The sequence below is a fragment of the Sminthopsis crassicaudata genome, chromosome 3 (genome assembly GCF_048593235.1).
Source record: "Sminthopsis crassicaudata isolate SCR6 chromosome 3, ASM4859323v1, whole genome shotgun sequence".
Classification (NCBI taxonomy): domain Eukaryota; kingdom Metazoa; phylum Chordata; class Mammalia; order Dasyuromorphia; family Dasyuridae; genus Sminthopsis; species Sminthopsis crassicaudata.
Genome location: NC_133619.1, coordinates 210,120,673 through 210,142,793, shown reverse-complemented (window position 1 = coordinate 210,142,793; position 22,121 = coordinate 210,120,673).

The following is a 22,121-nucleotide window of genomic DNA, read 5'->3' as shown; positions in this document are numbered from 1 at the left end:
ATATAATGAAGAAATAAATATACAATAAGAGCAAATATTTTAGCTTACTAGCACATAAACTGAGTGTTAAGCTTCCAGTGATGATCTTTCATTCTCTTAATGGGCACATTAATAATTTAGGGAAAAAACTGCCCAGAAAAATATGAAGAGGGATTCAAACATACATGAAAGTTCAGGATGCTTTCAGGCAACAATAAAAAGAGATTGCCAATTATACAATTTTGCTTTTGAAAAAAAAATTTTTGAAAAAATTTGCTTTAGACTTCCGGCTAAGATGGCGGCGTGGAGGCAGACAGCTGCTTGAGCTCCTCGCTTTCTCTCAGAACTTACTTCATGACAAGCCTCTGACTTAATGCTTGACCCAGAAAGAAATCCACAAATTATCACCAAGAGAAGACATCCTTGAAAGTCGCCAGAAAAGGTCTGTGTTTGTTCGGGGGAGGGTCAATCAGACTGGGCGCAGACTGAGGGCAGACAGCCAGAGCAAGACAGGCAGCTCACACAGCTCAGACCTGAGGAGGAGGGGTGTGATCTCTGCAGTTTCTGCGAAAGGGCTTTTACCCCAGTGTGGATACTCCGTCTTGGCAGCAAGCCAGGAGCAGCAGAGAGGGTGTAAACACCGGAGGTGAAGATTAAAACCCCAGAAAGCCAGCGTCTCTCAGAGCCCGGCCACCCCCAACCCCCACCTGGACTGACTCGGTGCGTTCTCGGAGCCTCAGAGCGCAGACTCAGTACAGTCATTGCTGTTCTGTTAGTGGCTCTCTGCTGCCCTATCCCCAGTTTGTAGAGGAAGCCCATTAATAACATCCAGCCCTATCCCCCGCAAAACAGACCAATTGCTTCTCTTGTCAGTTTGTTTTCTTTGATTCTGACAAAATGAATAAAAAATTCAAAAGGGCTCTAACCATTGACAGCTTTTGTGTGGAGAGGGAGCAGACTTCAAATGCTGAGGAGACTAGGAACAGAATGTCCCCAGATGTATCCCCTGGGAGGGATATAAGCTGCTCCTCAATACAAAAGAACCTCATAGAGGAAATAAAAAAGGCTCTCACAAGAGAGCTGGAAGAGAAATGGGAAAAGGAAAGGGAAGCTTGGCAAGAGAGCCTGGAGAAGTCATCCCATGCATTCAAAGACAGAATGGATAAAGAAATCAAATCATTGAGAAACAAGATTAGTGAGCTGGAAAAGGTAAACAACTCCAAGGAAAACAGGATTAGTGAGCTGGAAAAAGAAATCAGCTCTCTAAAAAATAAAATGGATAAAATGGAAAAAAATTCCATAGAAGATAAAAACTCAATTGGACAATTACAAAGAGATATAAAAAAAGTGAGTGAAGAAAATACATCATTGAAAATTAGACTGGAACAAGTGGAAATGAATGACTCAAGGAGAAACCAAGAGGGAGTCAAGCAAAACCAGAGAAATGAGACAATTGAAAAGACTGTCAAGTACCTTACCAGAAAGACAACAGACCTGGAAAACAGATCCAGGAGAGACAATTTGAGAATAATCGGACTCCCTGAAAAATGGGAGGAAAAAAAGAGCTTGGACACCATTTTCGAGGAAATTATCAAAGAGAACTGCCCAGATGTTTTGGAAACAGAGGGTAAAATAGACATTGAAAAAATTCATCGATCACCTACTGAAAGGGACCCTAAAATCAAAACGCCAAGAAATATAGTGGCCAAGTTCAAGAACCATCAGACAAAGGAAAAGATATTGGAAGCTGCTAGAAAAAAACAATTCAGATATGGAGGATCCACAATAAGGATAACACAGGATCTAGCAGCGTCCACATTAAAAGAACGCAGGGCCTGGAACATGATATTCCGAAAGGCTAAGGAACTTGGTATGCAGCCAAGAATAACTTACCCAGCAAGAATGAGCATTGTTTTCCAGGGAAGAAGATGGACATTTAACGAAATAAATGAATTCCATCTATTTTTGATGAAAAAACCAGACCTACATAAGAGGTTTGATCTTCAAATACAGAACTCAAGAGACTTCTAAAAAAGGTAAAAAGAAATCTTGAGAACTATACTTCTGTCAAAAAAATATGTAAAGAACATATGTACAATTTGTCTTAGAAAATAGAGGTGGAAAGGAGATTATATCATAAAAAAGTACAAAGTGGTGGTACTACATCTCATGAAGAGGCAAAGGTAACCTATTATATCTGAGAGAAAGAAAGGAGGGAGATGAACATAGCGTGTATCAATAGACATATTCGATTTATGGTGAAACTTCTTCCACTTCATTGAAAAGTGAAAGGGAAGGAGTAAGCTAAGGGGAAGGGAATACAGTAATTTCGAGGAAAAGGGGTAAAATAAGGGGAGGATCTTTAAGGTGGGGGAGGGATCCTAAAAAGGGAGGGCTGTGAAAAGCAAGTGGTTTTCACCAGTTTAATACTGGATAGGAGGGTAAAAGGGAAGGAAAGGGGAAAAGCATAAGCAGGGGTTAATAGGATGGCAAGCAATATAGAATTAGTCCTTCTAACCATAAATGTGAATGGGGCAAACTGCCTCATAAAGAGGAAGCAGTTAGCAGACTGGATTAAAAGTCAGAATCCTACTATATGTTGTTTACAGGAAACACACCTGAAACAGGATGAGACATTCAAACTAAAAGTAAAAGGGTGGAGCAGAATCTATTATGCTTCAGGCAAAACCAAAAAAGCAGGAGTAGCCATCCTCATCTCAGATCAAGCAAAAACAAAAATTGATCTAATTAAAAGAGATAAGGAAGGGCATTATATCCTGCTAAAGGGAAGCATCAATAGTGAAGCAGTATCAATATTAAACATGTATGCACCAAGTGGTGCAGCATCTAAATTCTTAAAAGAGAAATTAAGAGAGCTGCAAAAGGAAATAGATAGCAAAACTATAATAGCGGGAGATCTCAACCTTGCACTCTCAGAATTAGATAAATCAAACCACAAAATAAATAAGAAAGAAGTCAAAGAGGTAAATAGAATACTAGAAAAGTTTGATATGATAGATCTTTGGCGAAAGCTAAATGGAGACAGAAAGGAATATACTTTCTTCTCAGCAGTTCATGGAACCTATACAAAAATTGATCATATACTAGGGCATAAAAACCTCAAAATCAAATGCAGTAAGGCAGAAATAGTAAATGCATCCTTTTCAGACCATAATGCAATCAAAATAACATTTAATAAAAAGCCAGGGGAAAATAGACCAAAAAATAATTGGAAACTAAATAATCTTATACTAAAGAATGATTGGGTAAAACAGCAAATCATAGACATAATTAATAACTTCACCCAAGAAAATGACAATAATGAGACATCATACCAAAATGTGTGGGATACAGCCAAAGCAGTAATTAGGGGAAGTTTTATATCTCTACAGGCCTACCTGCATAAAATAGAGAAAGAGAGGGCCAACGAATTGGGTTTACAACTAAAATTGCTAGAAAAGGAACAAATTAAAAACCCCCAGACAAACACAAAACTTGAAATGCAAAAAATAAAAGGTGAGATTAATAAAATTGAAAGTAAAAAAACTATTGAATTAATTAATAAAACTAAGAGTTGGTTTTATGAAAAAACCAACAAAATAGACAAACCCTTAGTAAACCTGATTAAAAAAAGGAAAGAGAAAAAGCAAATTGATAGTCTTGAAAATGAAAAGGGTGAACTCACCACTAATGAAGAGGAAATTAGAACAATAGTTAGGAGCTACTTTGCTCAACTTTATGCCGATAAATTCGATAACTTAAATGAAATGGAAGAATACCTTCAAAAATATAGCTTGCCCAGATTAACAGAGGAAGAAGTAAGTAGTTTAAATAGTCCCATCTCAGAAAAAGAAATAGACCAAGCTATTAACCAACTTCCTAAGAAAAAGTCCCCAGGACCAGATGGATTTACAGGTGAATTCTACCAAACATTTAAAGAACAACTAACTCCAATGCTATGTAAACTATTTGAAAAAATAGGGATTGAAGGAGTCCTACCAAATTCCTTCTATGACACAGACATGGTACTGATACCTAAACCAGGTAGATCGAAAACTGAGAAAGAAAACTATAGACCAATTTCCTTAATGAATATTGATGCTAAAATCTTAAATAAGATATTAGCAAATAGACTTCAGAAAATCATCCCCAGGATAATACACTATGACCAAGTGGGATTTATACCAGGAATGCAGGGATGGTTTAATATTAGGAAAACTATTAGTATAATTGACCATATTAATAATCAAATTAATAAAAACCATATGATCATCTCAATAGATGCAGAAAAGGCATTTGATAAAATCCAACATCCATTCCTACTAAAAACGCTTGAGAGTATAGGAATAAATGGACTATTCCTTAAAATAATAAGGAGCATATATTTAAAACCTTCAGTAAACATCATATGTAATGGTGATAAACTAGAACCTTTCCCTGTAAGATCAGGAGTGAAACAAGGTTGCCCACTATCACCATTACTATTCAATATAGTACTAGAAACTCTAGCCTTGGCAATAAGAGCCGAGAAAGAGATCCAAGGAATTAGAGTAGGAAATGAAGAAATCAAATTGTCACTTTTCGCAGATGACATGATGGTATACTTAGAGAACCCCAAAGACTCTGCTAAAAAGCTATTAGAAATAATTCAGAATTTTAGCAAAGTCGCAGGATACAAAATAAATCCACATAAATCCTCAGGATTTTTATACATTACCAACACAATCCAACAGCAAGAGATACAAAGAGAAATTCCATTCAAAATAACAGTCGATAGTATCAAATATTTGGGAATATATCTACCAAAGGAGAGTCAGGAATTATATGAGCAAAATTACAAAACACTTGCCACAAAAATAAAGTCAGATTTAAATAATTGGAAAGACATTCAATGTTCTTGGATAGGCCGAGCGAATATAATAAAGATGACAATACTCCCCAAACTAATCTATTTATTTAGTGCTATACCAATCAGACTCCCAAGAAACTATTTTAATGACCTAGAAAAAATAACAACAAAATTCATATGGAAGAATAAAAGGTCGAGAATTGCAAGGGAACTAATGAAAAAAAAGTCAGAGGAAGGTGGTCTAAGTGTACCTGATTTAAAGCTATATTATAAAGCAACAGTCACCAAAACCATTTGGTATTGGCTAAGAAATAGACTAGTTGATCAGTGGCATAGGTTAGGTTCACAGGACAAGATAGTGAATAAAAATAGCAATCTAATCTTTGACAAACCCAAAGATCCCAAATTTTGGGATAAGAATTCATTATTTAACAAAAACTGCTGGGAAAACTGGAAATTAGTATGGCAGAAACTAGGCATGGACCCACATTTAACACCACATACTAAGATTAGATCAAAATGGGTCCAAGATTTAGGCATAAAGAACGAAATCATAAATAAATTGGAGGAACATGGGATGGTTTACCTCTCAGACTTGTGGAGGAGGAAGGAGTTTGTGTCCAAGGGAGAACTAGAGACCATTATTGATCACAAAATAGAACATTTTGATTACACCAAATTAAAAAGTTTCTGCACAAACAAAACTAATGCAAACAAGATTAGAAGGGAAGTAACAAATTGGGAAAAAATTTTTACAGTTAAAGGTTCTGATAAAGGCCTCATCTCCAAAATATACAGAGAATTGACTTTAATTTATAAGAAATCAAGCCATTCTCCAATTGATAAATGGTCAAAGGATATGAACAGACAATTTTCAGATGATGAAATTAAAACTATTTCCACTCATATGAAAGAGTGTTCCAAATCACTATTGATCAGAGAAATGCAAATTAAGACAACTCTGAGGTATCATTACACACCTGTCAGATTGGCTAAAATGACAGGAACAAATAACGATGAATGTTGGAGGGGCTGTGGGAAAACTGGGACACTGATGCATTGTTGGTGGAGTTGTGAAAGAATCCAACCATTCTGGAGAGCAATCTGGAATTATGCCCAAAAAGTTATCAAAATGTGCATACCCTTTGACCCAGCCATACTACTACTGGGCTTATACCCCAAGGAACTACTAGAGAAGGGAAAGGGTCCTGTATGTGCCAAAATGTTTGTGGCAGCCCTTTTCATAGTGGCTAGAAGCTGGAAGATGAATGGATGTCCATCAATTGGAGAATGGTTGGGTAAACTATGGTATATGAATGTTATGGAATATTACTGTTCTATAAGAAATGACCAACAGGAGAAATACAGAGAGGCTTGGAGAGACTTACATCAACTGATGCTGAGTGAAACGAGCAGAACCAGAAGATCATTATACACTTCAACAATGATACTGTACGAGGATGTATGCTGATGGAAGTGGATTTCTTCAACATAGAGAAGAGCTAATCCAATTCCAATTGATTAATGATGGACAGAACCAGCTACATCCAGAAAAGGACTGGGAAATGAATGTAAACTGTTATTTTTACCTTCTGAATCCAATTCTTCCTGTGCAACAAAAAATTCGGTTCTACACACATATATTGTATCTAAATTATACTGTAATATATTTAATATATATAAGACTGCTTGCCATCAGGGGGAGGGGGTTGGGGGAGGAAGGGAAAAAATCTGAATAGAAGTAAGTGCAAGGGATAATGTTGTAAAAAATTACCCATGCATATGTACTGTCAGAAAATGTTATAATTATAAAATAAAATAAAAAATTAAAAAAAAAAAAAAAAAAAAAAAAAAAAAGAAAAAATTTGCTTTAAAATTGACGAGGAAACAATCCAAGTACGGTGTTCATGACTTAAGGAATTATAATAAAATAGAAAATGACATAAATAGGAGCACTTTTTCTCATTTGGTAGTAGAGTTCAATGCAAAATCCCAGAAAACCACGACAAATCACTCTGTGTATGGTCAATACTTCAATAAGTTTGCAACTAAAAGGATGCATGGAAATATATCTTCCCTCCTACTTGTTTATTTAAATACAATAATTCTTTAAAGTTTTCAGAGTAGTGTTACATAAGTCTTTTAATAGTCTTTCAAAAGTCTTTTTAATAGCAACATATTTCTACTTAATTTCCTCAGTGAAAGGTATTTTGGGGAGGGCAATAAATAAAAATTATGTAAACTCTTTTCATGATATTTGAAAATACTCAGGAACTAAAGAAAATTTATTAATACTTAACAGCCAAAACAGGATTAATTCAACAAATCTTTATTAAATACCTATTCTGCATGGATCAACATGTTACATTTTAGGAAAGATAAAATGTTTAATAATACTATATGGATTCTGACTCACAAGGAATTTATCATCTATTAAGAATGTAGAACTTTTATAGATAGTTATAAGGCATATATATGTATGTGTGTATAGATAAAAGGAGAAGCGAAGGGAAAGGAAGAAAAAAAATGGAAAGAAGAGATTGATGGAAGGAGAGAAAGGGAGAATAAAGAAAAAAAATCATAAAAATTCATTACCAACTTTAGTGTTGAAGGATGACTTCTTAGATGGCAAGACATTTCTTTTGTGCTTTAAAGAATTCAAGAAGCCAAAAAAATGATAGAATGCCAGTAAGTTAATATTTAAAGAAGAAAAGCCTTCTCCTGGTCATTGATAGTGGGGTTTAAGCCAGTTTCTAGGCTAGGCTAGCCTCCTTTATCAGGACTAATCCTTCTTTTGAATCAGGCTAATTCCTTCTTTTGAAAGTTAATTGGTCCACACTGCTTGTTTATCCTACATGACCTTGAAACTTCTTACAACTTCTGGAAATGTAACTTTGAATAATTCTCATACTAGCAATTTTAAAAGGTGAAGGAGAGAAAGGTTTTAGATATCTACTATGCAAAAAGAAAAGCAATATGAAAAAAATCCAGGCCAAAAAAAAAAGAATACTATTACAAAATAACTATAAAATATAATTGTGAGGCTTCTCAGAGGTATTAAAAAAAACAAAACAAAACAAAATAAAAATACCAGAAGGAAAATGAAACAAAGCAAGGAAAGCATGTGAAAAAATGAAAAGCTTTTTAAGAAAGCTCATAAGGATTAAAAAAAAATTTAACAATTATAAAAAAATCTAACCTTGCTTCCAATCATATAGCTATGAGGTATGACAGTTTTCCCTCCAAAATTAAGCCTCAGCATAACAGGAAGAATTTTCCTTTTAAAAATAACATAAAAGGGGCGGAGCCAAGATGGCGGAGAAGATACACGCGATTTTGTGAGTTCCCTTCTTCCCTCATTACCAATTAGTTAAATCAGCCTCAAAAACAATGCTGGACTGATAGAAACCGCAAGGACTGGAAGCACAACTTACCAGCTGAAGAGAATCTGGAGTTCCAATAGAAAAGGTCAGTTCCCAGGGGAGGAACAAAAAAGGCCAGCACAGACAGGGTGAGGTGCTAGCACACTTCGCTGATCGTGCTGGGGAGAACTTTGGGATCAGAGAAGTCACTGAAATAGAGGAATCTGGCACAGGCTGTTAGCTCTTCTCTGCTTATAAAACAGCAGTTCAGAAGAGAAATCAAGCCACTTTATGATATAAAACCAGATCCTAGAACCACCCCAATCCAGAAGTAACTCAACAGATCTCAGCAAGACAGTGCACCCGGCTTCTGCTGCCTGGGGCTTCACCTTGGGGTGGTTAAGAACTTGAAAAGCACAGACACAGCCCAAGGCAACATCTAATTCACACAGTGCCTGGCTCAGCTGGATGCTGTGGAACTCAGCCCCGGAAGTCCCAGAGAATCGGAACCTTTGAAATAGGGACCGCGGTTTCTGGGCAGACACTTCCAGTTTGAGTGCAGGGGCTTTTCACGTCAGCTGCTGACATCCATACCCCACAGTATGCATTGGCTGGGCTTTGTGTCACCTTTACTGTTCAGTCTTAAGCCTCAGGGAAGTCACTAGGACACACAGCACACTCACAGTGCAGTTGTGTTTATCACCTCTGAGGCAATTCCAGGGAGGGGGTGGGGAACTCTCTCCCAGAGCTCTCTCTTAGCTCAAGCGCAGGAGCTACTGCATCCATCCAGTTTGGGAGTAAGCTGGCAAAGAAATAAATAAATAAACTTCTTACCTCAGGGACAGACCCCAAAATAATTTTTTTAACACTGAGTAAAAAGCCAAGAAGAACAATCGATTCTTTCTACACAGACAAAGAGCAGGTATCCAACCCCGAGGAAGTTAATAGCAGAGAGTCAGCCGATAACAGCCTAAAGGGGAACGACACCTGCCCCCCCATTACATAACTCTCTCCTAGAAGAGACTATTAAAAAATTTAGAGAGTTTGAAGAAAAATGGGGTAAGGAAAGAGAAGCTATGATAGAGAATATCAACGTTTTGAAATTTGAGTTGGAAAAAATAAAGAATTCACAGGAGATTCAGGGAAACAAAATTTGTGAATTAGAAAAGGTTAAAAAATCACAGGAAAGTAGGATTTCTGAATTGGAAAAGATAAAGTCTCAAGAAAGTAGGATTTCTGAATTGGAAAAAGAAAATAATTATCTAAAAAATTAGGGAAATGGAAAAAATTCAATAGAGCAAAATAATTCATTTAAAAACTCAATTGGGCATATACAAAAAGAACTAAAAAATGTGAATGAAGAAAATAACTCATTAAAAATCAGGACGGAACAAACAGAAATGAATGATCCATTGAGAACCCAAGAATCAGTCAAACAAAACAGAAAAATGAAAAGCTGGAGAATAACGTCAAATACTTACTGGGAAAATCTATAGACCTGGAAAATAGCTCTAGGAGAGAGAATCTGAGGATCATTGGTCTTCCCGAAAACTTTGACGAAAAAAAGAGCCTAGATTCTATTTTACATGAAATCATTAAAGAGAACTGTCCAGAGATAATAGAAACAGAAGGGAAAATAGGTGTTGAAAGAATTCATTGAACACTTTCTGAAAAAGACCCTAAAAAAAGAACTCCACGGAACATTGTGGCTAAGCTGCAGAACTATCAAACAAAGGAAAAAATATTGCAAGAAGCTAGGAAAAAAACAATTCAAATATCAAGGTGCCACAATAAGGATCACTCAAGATCTGGCTGCCTCCAAATTAAAGGATCAAAGGGACTGGAACCTGATCTTCAGAAAGGCAAAAGCACTAGGACTGCAAACAAGAATAAACTACCCAGCCAAGTACAGCATTTTCTTCCATGGAAGAAGATGGACATTTAACGAAACAGAGGAATTCCATTTGTTTCTAAGAAAAAAAACCAGACGTAAGCAAAAGATTTGATCTACGTCCACAAGACACAGGAGAAGCAGAAAAAGGTAAAAAGAACTCTTGAGAACTGTATCTCTGTTGTGGATATACAGAAAGTCCACATGAATAATTTGATTTTACTGATATAACAAAGGGGGGAAGTAGTAAAGGGAAGGGGATAGTATCAGAAAAAGGGGAAGGAGTGATAAAATGAGGGAAACTATATCCCAGGAAAAGACATAGAAAATATACCATATCTGAGGGAATTTAGCGGGGGGAGAAACATTGTGTGAATCTTACTCTCATCAGAAGAGGCTCAAAGAGTAAATAATTGACATATTTGTTTTTCAGAGAATTCTCTCTCACCTCATTAAAAGGGGGGAGAGGAAAAGGAAAAAAGAAAAGGGGAATAAGGGAAGGGACTTGGAAGGAGGGGGGAGGGATACTAAAAAAGGGAGAGCTGTGCGTCACATAAATATTGGGGAAGGGGTTCAGGGGGGTCAAGGGAAAAAGCATAATCTGGGGATAATATGATGGCAGGAAATACAGAATTAGTAATTTTAACTGTAAATTTGAATGGGATGAACTCTCCCATCAAACGGAGAAGGATAGCAGACTGGATCAAAAGTCAGAACCCCACAATATGTTGTTTAGAGGTAACACACTTAAAGCAGGGAGATACATACAGAGTAAAGGTAAAAGGTTGGAGCAGAACCTATTATGCTTCAGGTAAAGCCAAAAAAGCAGGGGTAGCCATCCTTATCTCAGATCAAGCAAAAGCAGAAGTTGATTTAATTAAAAGAGATAAGGAAGGAAAATATATCCTGCTAAAAGGTAGCATAAACAATGAAGCCATATCAATACTAAACATATATGCACCAAGTGGTATAGCATATATCTTTCTAAAGGAAAAGTTAAGAGAGTTGCAATAAGAAATAGACAGTAAAACTGTAATAGTGGGAGATCTCAACCTTGCACTCTCAGATTTAGACAAATAAAACCACAAAAGAAATAAGAAAGAAATTTAAAAAGTCAATAGAACATTAGAAAAACTAGGTATGATAGACCTTTGGAGAAAACTGAATGGCGATAGAAAGGAATATACTTTCTTCTCAGCAGTTCATGGATCCTATAAAAAAATTGACCATATATTAGGTCATAAAGATCTCAAAATTAAATATAGGAAGGCAGAAATAATAAATGCCTTCTTCGCAGATCACAATGCAATGAAAGCTACATTCAGTAAGAAGTTAGGGATAAATAAACCAAAAAGTAATTGGAAAATGAATAATCTCATCTTAAAGAATGACTGGGTGAAACAGCAAATTTTTTTAAATTTAATTTTAATTTTATTTTATAATTATAACTTTTTTTTGACAGTACATATGCATGGGTAATTTTTTACAACATTATCCCTTGCACTTACTTCTATTCAGATTTTTTCCCTTCCTCCCCCAACCCCCTCCCCCAGATGGCAGGCAGTCTTATACATGTTAAATATATTACAGTATATTCTAGATACAATATATGTATGTAGAAGTGAATTTCTTGTTACACAGGAAGAATTGGATTCAAAAGGTAAAAATAACAGTTTACACTTATTTCCCAGTGTTCCTTTTCTGGATGTAGCTGATTCTGTCCATCGTTAATCAATTGGAAATGGATTAGCTCTTCTCTATGTTGAAGATATCCACTTTCATCAGCATACATCCTCGTACAGTATCATTGTTGAAATGTATAATGATCTCCTGGTTCTGCTCGTTTCACTCAGCATCAGTTGATGTAAGTCTCTCCAAGCCTCTCTGTATTTCTCCTGTTGGTCATTTCCTACAGAACAATAATATTCCATAACATCCATATACCATAATTTACCCAACCATTCTCCAATTGATGGACATCCATTCATTTTCCAGCTTCTAGCCACTATGAAAAGGGCTGCCACAAACATTTTGGCACATACAGGTCCCTTTCCCTTCTTTAGTATTTCCTTGGGATATAAGCCCAGTAGTAGTACGGCTGGGTCAAAGGGTATGCACATTTTGATAACTTTTTGGGCATAATTCCAGATTGCTCTCCAGAATGGTTGGATTCTTTCACAACTCCACCAACAATGCATCAGTGTCCCAGTTTTCCCACAGCCCCTCCAACATTCATCATTATTTGTTCCTGTCATCTTAGCCAATCTGAGAGGTGTGTGATGATATCTCAGAGTTGTCTTAATTTGCATTTCTCTGATCAATAGTGATTTGGAACACTCTTTCATATGAGTGGAAATAGTTTTAATTTCATCATCTGAGAATTGTCTGTTCATATCCTTTGACGATTTATCAATTGGAGAATGGCTTGATTTTCTTATAAATTAAAGTCAATTCTCTGTATATTTTGGAGATGAGGCCGTTATCAAAACTTTTAACTGTAAAAATGTTTTCCCAATTTATTACTTCCCTTCTAATCTTGTTTGCATTAGTTTTGTTTGTGCAGAAACTTTTTAATTTGGTGTAATCAAAATTTTCTATTTTGTGATCAATAATGGTCTCTAGTTCTCCCTTGGACACAAACTCCTTCCTCCTCCACAAGTCTGAAAGGTAAACCATCCCATGTTCCTCCAATTTATTTATGATTTCGTTCTTTATGCCTAAATCTTGGACCCATTTTGATCTTATCTTAGTATGTGGTGTTAAATGTGGGTCCATGCCTAGTTTCTGCCATACTAATTTCCAGTTTTCCCAGCAGTTTTTGTCAAATAATGAATTCTTATCCCAAAAGTTGGGATCTTTGGGTTTGTCAAACACTAGATTGCTATTTTTATTCACTATCTTGCCCTGTGAACCTAACCTATGCCACTGATCAACTAGTCTATTTCTTAGCCAATACCAAATGGTTTTGGTGACTGTTGCTTCTAGATCAGGTACAGCTAGACCACCTTCCTCTGACTTTTTTTTCATTAGTTCCCTTGCAATTCTCGACCTTTTATTCTTCCATATGAATTCTGTTGTTATTTTTTCTAGGTTATGTAAATAGTTTCTTGGAAGTATGATTGGTATAGCACTAAATAAATAGATTAGTTTAGGGAGTATTGTCATCTTAATTATATTCGCTCGGCCTATCCAAGAGCACTGAATGTCTTTCCAATTATTTAAATCTGACTTTATTTTTGTGGCAAGTGTTTTGTAATTTTGCTCATATAACTCCTGACTCTCCTTTGGTAGATATATTCCCAAATATTTTATACTATAGACCGTTATTTTGAATGAAATTTCTCTTTGTATCTCTTGCTGTTGGATTGTGTTGTTAATGTATAAAAATGCTGAGGATTTATGTGGATTTATTTTGTATCCTGCCACTTTGCTAAAATTCTGAATTATTTCTAATAGCTTTTTAGCAGAGTCTTTGGGGTTCTCTAAGTATACCATCATGTCATCTGCGAAAAGTGATAATTTGATTTCCTCATTTCCTACTCTAATTCCTTGAATCTCTTCCTCGGCTCTTATTGCCGAGGGTAGATTTTCTAGTACTATATTGAAAATAATAGTGATAGTGGGCAACCTTGTTTCACTCCTGATCTTATAGGGAAAGGGTCTAGTTTATCGCCATTACATATGATGTTTACTGAAGGTTTTAAATATATACTCCTTATTATTTTAAGGAATAGTCCATTTATTCCTATACTCTCAAGCGTTTTTGGTAGGAATGGATGTTGGATTTTATCAAATGCTTTTTCTGCATCTATTGAGATGATCATATGGTTTCTATTAATTTGGTTATTAATATGGTAAATTATACTAATAGTTTTCCTAATATTAAACCAGCCCTGCATTCCTGGTATAAATCCCACTTGGTCATACTGTATTATCCTGGGGATGATTTTCTGAAGTCTATTTGCTAATATCTTATTTAAGGTTTTAACATCAATATTCATTAAGGAAATTGGTCTATAGTTTTCTTTCTCAGTTTTCGATCTACCTAGTTTAGGTATCAGTACCATGTCTGTGTCATAGAAGGAATTTGGTAGGACTCCTTCAATCCCTATTTTTTCAAATAGTTTACATAGCATTGGAGTTAGTTGTTCTTTAAATGTTTGGTAGAATTCACATGTAAATCCATCTGGTCCTGGGGACTTTTTCTTAGGAAATTGGTTAATAGCTTGGTCTATTTCTTTTTCTGAGATTAGACTATTTAGACTACTTACTTCTTCCTCTGTTAATCTGGGCAAGCTATATTTTTGAAAGTATTCTTCCATTTCATTTAAGTTATCGAATTTATCGGCATAAAGTTGAGCAAAGTAGCTCCTAACTATTGTTCTAATTTCCTCTTCATTAGTGGTGAGTTCACCCTTTTCATTTTCAAGACTAACAATTTGCTTTTTCTCTTTCCTTTTTTTAATCAGGTTTACTAAGGGTTTGTCTATTTTGTTGGTTTTTTCATAGAACCAACTCTTAGTTTTATTAATTCAATAGTTTTTTTACTTTCAATTATATTAATCTCACCTTTCATTTTTTGAATTTCTTTTTTTTTTCTTTTTTTTTTTTTTGAGGCTGGGGTTAAGTGACTTACCCAGGGTCACACAGCTAGGAGGTGTTAAGTGTCTGAGGCCAGATTTGAACTCAGGTCCTCCTGAATTCAAGGCTGGTGCTCTATCCACTGCGCCCCCTAGCTGCCCCCTATTTTTTGAATTTCAAGTTTTGTGTTTGTCTGGGGGTTTTTAATTTGTTCCTTTTCTAGCAATTTTAGTTGTAAGCCCAATTCATTGGCCCTCTCTTTCTCTATTTTATGCAAGTAGGCCTGTAGAGATATAAAACTTCCCCTTACTACTGCTTTGGTTGGATCCCACACATTTTGGTATGATGTCTCATTATTGTCATTTTCTTGGGTGAAGTTATTAATTATGTCTATTATTTGCTGTTTTACCCAATCATTCTTTAGTATAAGATTATTTAGTTTCCAATTATTTTTTGGTCTATTTTCCCCTGGCTTTTTATTAAATGTAATTTTAATTGCATTGTGGTCTGAAAAGGATGTATTTACTATTTCTGCCTTACTGCATTTGATTTTGAGGTTTTTATGCCCTAGTATAAGATCAATTTTTGTATGTTCCATGAACTGCTGAGAAGAAAGTATATTCCTTTCTGTCTCCATTTAGCTTTCGCCAAAGATCTATCATATCAAACTTTTCTAGTATTCTATTTACCTCTTTGACTTCTTTCTTATTTATTTTGTGGTTTGATTTATCTAATTCTGAGAGTGCAAGGTTGAGATCTCCCACTATTATGGTTTTTCTATCTATATCCTCTTGCAGCTCTCTTAATTTCTGTTTTAAGAATTTAGATGCTACTCCTCCTTTTTTGGTTTTTCCTGAAGCATAAGAGATTCTGCTCCACCCTTTTACTTTTAGTTTGAATGTCTCACCCTGTTTCAGGTGTGTTTCCTGTAAACAACATATAGGAGGATTCTGACTTTTAATCCAGTCTGCTAACTGCTTCTTCTTTATGAGGCAGTTTGCCCCATTCACATTTATGGTTAGAAGGACTAATTCTATATTGCTTGCCATCCTATTAACCCCTGCTTATGCTTTTCCTCTTTCCTTCACTATTACCCCCATACCCAGTATTAAACTGGTGAACACCACTTGCTTTTCACAGTCCTCCCTTTTTAGGATCCCTCCCCCACCTTAAAGATCCTCCCCTTATTTTACCCCTTTTCCTGGAAATTTCTGTATTCCCTTCCCCTTAGCTTACTCCTTCCCTTTCACTTTTCAATGAAGTGGAAGAAGTTTCACCATAAATCGAATATGTCTATTGATACACACTATGTTCACCTCCCTCCTTTCTTTCTCTCAGATATAATAGGTTACCTTTGCCTCTTCATGAGATGTAGTACCACCACTTTACACTTTTTTATGATATAATTTCCTTTCCACCTCTAGTTTCTAAGACAAATTGTACATATGTTATTTACATATTTTTTTGGCAGAAGTATAGTTCTAAAGATTTATTTTTACCTTTTTAGAAATCTCTTGAGTTCTGTATTTGAAGATCAAACCTTTTATGTAGGTCTGGTTTTTTCATCAAAAATAGATGGAATTCATTTATTTCATTAAATGTCCATCTTCTTCCCTGGAAAACGATGCTCATTCTTGCTGGGTAAGTTATTCTTGGCTGCATACCAAGTTCCTTAGCCTTTCGGAATATCATGTTCCAGGCCCTTCGTTCTTTTAATGTGGACGCTGCTAGATCCTGGGTTATCCTTATTGTGTATCCTCCATATCTCAATTGCTTTTTTCTAGCAGCTTCCAATATCTTTTCCTTTGTCTGATAGTTCTTGAACTTGGCCACTATATTTCTTGGCGTTTTGATTTTAGGTTCCCTTTCAGTAGGTGATCGATGAATTTTTTCAATGTCTATTTTACCCTCTGTTTCCAGAACGTCTGGGCAGTTCTCTTTGATAATTTCCTCGAAAATGGTGTCCAAGCTCTTTTTTTCCTCACATTTTTCAGGGAGTCCGATTATTCTCAACTTGTCTCTCCTGGATCTGTTTTCCAGGTCTGTTGTCTTTCTAATAAGATATTTGACATTCTTTTCAATTGTTTCATTTCTCTGGTTTTGCTTGACTACCTCTTGGTTCCTCCTTGAATTATTCATTTCTACTTGTTGTAGTCTAATTTTCAATGATGTATTTTCTTCACTCACTTTTTTAATATCTTTTTGTAATTTTGAGTTTTTATCTTCTATGGAATTTTTTCCATTTTATCCATTTTATTTTTTAGAGAGCTGTTTTCTTTTTCCAGCTCACTAATCCTATTTTCCTTGGAGTTGTTTACCTTTTCCAGCTCACTTATCTTGTTTCTCAATGATTTGATTTCTTTATCCACTCTGTCTTTGAATGCATGGGATGATTTCTCCAGGCTTTCTTGCCAAACTTCCTTTTCCTTTTCCCATTTCTCTTCCAGCTCTCTTGTGAGAGCCTTTTTGATTTCCTCTAGGAGATTCTTTTGTATTGAGGAGCAGCTCATATCCCTCTTAGGGGATTCATCTGGGGACAGTCTGTTTTTAGTCTCCTCATTGTTTGAAGTCTGCTCTCTCTCCATACAAAAGCTGTCAATGGTTAGAGCCCTTTTGAATTTTTTGTTCATTTTGTCAGAGTAGGAATCAAAGAAAACAAACTGACAAGAGATACAATTGGTCTGTTTTGTGGGGGGTGAGGCTGGATGGTATTAATGGGCTTCCTCTACAGACTGGGGGTAGGGCAGCAGAGAGCCACTAACAGAACAGCAATGACTGTACTGAGTCTGCGCTCTGAGGCTCTGAGAACGCAATGAGTCAGTCCAGGTGGAGGTTGGGGGTGGCCAGGTTCTGAGAGACCCTGGCTTTCTGGGGTTTTAATCTTCACCTCCGGTGTTTACACCCTCTCCGCTGCTCCTGGCTTGCTGCCAAGACAGAGTATCCACTCTGGGGAAAAAGTCTTTTCGCAGAAACGGTAGAGATCGTACCCCTCCCACTCTGGTCTGAGCTGTGTGAGCTGCCTGTCTCTCTCTGGCTTGCCTGCTCTCAGTCTGCGCCCAGTCTGATTGACCTTCCCCCAAGCAAACACAGACCTTTTCTGGGGACTTTCAAGGATGTCTTCTCTTGGTGATCATTTGTGGATTTCTTTCTGGGTCAAGTATTAAGTCTGAGGCTTGTCATGAAGTAAGTTGTGAGAGAAAACGAGGAGCTCAAGCAGCTATCTGCCTCCACTCTGCCATCTTGGCCGGAAGTCCCGTGAAACAGCAAATTAAAGAAACAATAATTTCACCCAAGATAATGACAATGATGAGACATCATAACAAAATCTGTGGGATGCAGCTAAAGTGGTAATAAAGGGGAAATTTTATATCTTTAGAGGCTTATTTGAACAAAAAAGAGAAAGAGAAGATTAACAAATTAGGCCTGCAAATTAAAAAGCTAGAAAAAGACCAAATTAAAAACCCCCAACCAAAAATCAAACTTGAAATACAAAAATTAAAAGGAGAAATCAATAATATTGAAAGTTTAAAAACTATTGAATTATTATATAAAACCAAGAGTTGGTTTTATAAAAAAGCCAATAAAATAGATAAACCTTTGGTAAATTTGATTAGAAAAAGGAAAGAAGAAAATCAAATTGTTAGTCTTACAAATGAAAAGGGGGATCTTTTCACCAATGAAGAAGAAATTAGAGAAATAATGAGTTACTTTGCCCAACTTTATGCCAATAAATTTGATAACTTAAGTGAAATGGATGACTTTCTCCAAAAATATAGGCTTCCTACATTAACAGAGGAGGAGATAAATTGCTTAAATAGTCCCATTTCAGAAAAAGAAATAGAAGAAGCTATTAATCAACTCCCCAGGAAAAAATCCCCAGGACCAGATGGATTTACATATGAATTCTACCAAACATTTAAAGAACAATTAGCCCCAATGCTATATAACTATTTGAAAAAATAGGGGATGAAGGAGTCCTACCAAAATCCTTTTAAGACACAGACATGGTACTGATACCTAAACCAGGTCGATCGAAAACTGAGAAAGAAAATTATAGACCAATTTCCTTAATGAATATTGATGCTAAAATCTTAAATAAGATATTAGCAAAAAGACTTCAGAAAATCATCTCCAGGATAATCCACTATGACCAAGAAGGATTTATACCAGAAATGCAGGGCTGGTTAATATTAGGAAAACTATTAGTTTAATTGACCATATTAATAATCAAATTAATAAAAACCATATGATCATCTCAATAGAGGCAGAAAAAGCATTTGATAAAATCTAACATCCATTCCTACTAAAACCACTTGAGAGTATAGGAATAAATGGACTATTCCTTAGAATAATCAGGAGCATATATTTATGATTGTCAGCAAGCATAATATGCAATAGAAATGAACTGGAACCTTTCCCAGTAAGAGCAGGAGTGAAACAAGTTTGCCCACTATCACCATTACTATTCAATATGGTACTAGAAATGCTAGCCTTGGCAATAAGAGCTGAGAAAGAGATTCAAGGAATTAGAGTAGGAAAATGAGGAAATCAAATTATCACTCTTTGCAGATGACATGATGGTATACTTAGAGAACCCCAAAGACTCTGCTAAAAAGCTATTAGAAATAATTCAGAATTTCAGCAAAGTGGCAGGATACAAAATAAATCCACATAAATCCTCAGCATTTTTATATATCACCAACAAAATGCAACAGCAAGAGATAAAAAAAGAAATACCATTCCAAACAAATGTTGAGAGTATAAAGTATTTGGGGATCCATCTACCAAAGAATAGTCAGGAATTATATGAGAAAAATTACAAAACACTTGCCACTAAAATAAAGTCAGATTTAAATAATCGGAAAGACATTCAGTGCTCTTGGATAGGCCGAGCGAATATAATAAAGATGACAATACTCCCCAAACTAATCTATTTATTTAGGGCTATACCAATCAGACTCCCAAGAAACTATTTTAATGACCTAGAAAAAATAACAACAAAATTCATATGGAAGAATAAAAGGTCGAGAATTGCAAGGGAACTAATGAAAAAAAAGTCAGATGAAGGTGGTCTAGGTGTACCTGATCTAAAGCTATATTATATAGTAGCAGTCACCAAAACCATTTGGTATTGGCTAAGAAATAGACCGGTAGATCAGTAGAACAGATTAGATACAAAGGACAAAAAAGGGTACATCTATAGCAATCTAGTCTTTGACAAACCCAAAGATACCAACATTAGGGATAAAAATTCATTATTTGGAAAAAATTGTTGGCAAAACTGGAAATTAGTATGGCAGAAATTAGATATGGATCCACACTTAACACCACATACCAAGATAAGATCAAAATGGGTCCATTATTTAGGCATAAAGAATCAGATCATAAATAGATTAGAGGAAGAGAGAATAGTCTACCTCTCAGACCTGTGGAGGAGGAAGGAATATATGACCAGAGGAGAACTAGAGATCATTTTTTATCACAAAATAGAAGATTTTGATTACATTAAACTAAAAAGTTTCTGTACAAACAATATTAGTGAAAACACAATTAGAAGGGAAGTAACAAATTGGGAAAATATTTTTACAGTTAAAGGTTCTGATAAAGGTCTCATTTCTGAGAATTGACTCTAATTTATAAGAAATCAAACCATTCTCCAATTGATAAATGGTTAAAGGATATGAACAGACAATTCTCAGATGATGATATTGACATTATATCCACTCATATGAAAGAGTGTTCCAAATCACTACTGATCAGAGAAATGCAAATTAAGACAACTCTGAGATACCACTACACACCTGTCAGATTGGCTAAGATGACAGGAACAAATAATGATGAATGTTGGAGGGGATGTGGGAAAACTGGGACACTAATACATTGTTGGTGGAGTGGTGAAATAATCCAACCATTTTGGAGAGCAATCTGGAATTATGCCCAAAAAGTTATCAAACTGTGTATACCCTTTGATCCAGCATTGCTGCTATTGGGCTTATATCCCAAAGAAATACTGAGGAGGGGAAAGGGAACTGTATGTGCCAAAATGTTTGTGGCAGCTCTTTTCGTAGTGGCCAGAAACTGGAAGATGAATGCCTGTCCATCAATTGGAGAATGGTTGGGTAAATTATGGTATATGAAGGTTATGGAATATTATTGCTCTGTAAGAAATGACCAGCAGGAGGAATACAGAGAGGCTTGGAGAGACTTATATCAACTGATGCTGAGTGAAATGAGCAGAATCAGAATATCGTTGTACACTTCAATGTTGTATGAAGATGTATTCTGATGGAAGTGGATATCTTCAACATAAAGAAGATCCAACTCACTTCCAGTTGATCAATGATGGACAGAAACAACTACACCCAAAGAAGGAACACTGGGAAGTGAATGTAAACTATTAGAACTACTGTCTCTCTCCCCAGGTTACTTATACCTTCAGAATCTAATACTTGCAACAAGATAATGGTATTTACACACATATATTGTATCTAGGTTATATTTTAACACATGTAAAATGTATGGAATTGCCTGTCATCTAGGGGAGGGAGTAGAGGGAGGGAGGAGATAATTTGGAAAAATGAATACAAGGGATAATGTTATAAAAAAATTACTCATGCATATATAATGTCAAAAATTTATAAAAAAATTAAAAAAAATAACATAAAAAAAGATCACTTTATGATGTAAAAATCATTTTAGGATACAATAATTTATATTTTTACAAAACTTATTTCCAAAATGTGTAAATAGAAGTTATTACTGTTACAATGAAGCAAAATCATTTTGATCATAATTGCTTTCTGATGATCTATATAGATTAGAGGGAAGTAATATAATAATTTTAAATGGCACACAAAATGCAACAACGATAGTTTCATAAACATTTTTGTATCATTTAGAAATTTTTCATCTAGTAGGCCTCCTTGAGGACATAGGGTAGATTTAATTTGGTGATTTTTATATAACTCCACAGTTTTTTAGAAAGATCAGAAGTTACAACTTCACCCAAAGCTCATTGGAGTGCCAGCCTTCCCACAAAGCCTTCAACAATGGTCATTTTTCTGACTATCTGAGGGGTATGGGGTAAAACATTAAGAGTTTAATTTTGAATATCTTCTACATGTAAATCTACAAGCTTACATTCTTTGACCATTTCTTTATTAAGGAATGTCTCTTCTTATCTATTTTGTATTAGGTATAAGAGTTGTGGAAGGGCAGATTTAGCTCCTGACTGTCAGTAAAGTCCGAGTTCAATGTCCCCTTAGGATCTTCTGGTGTGACAAGTCATATTACTTTTGTCTCAGTTGCCTCATTCCTCCCCCCTCCCCAAGGACTTTCATAATCATTTAAAGATCATTAATACTTAATTTATGCAATAGCTGCAAGTCTCTGAAGGAAAATATGGAAATTTTTATTGTATGGGGTTTATTTTTCTTTTGTTCTCAGTTGATGGGGCAGC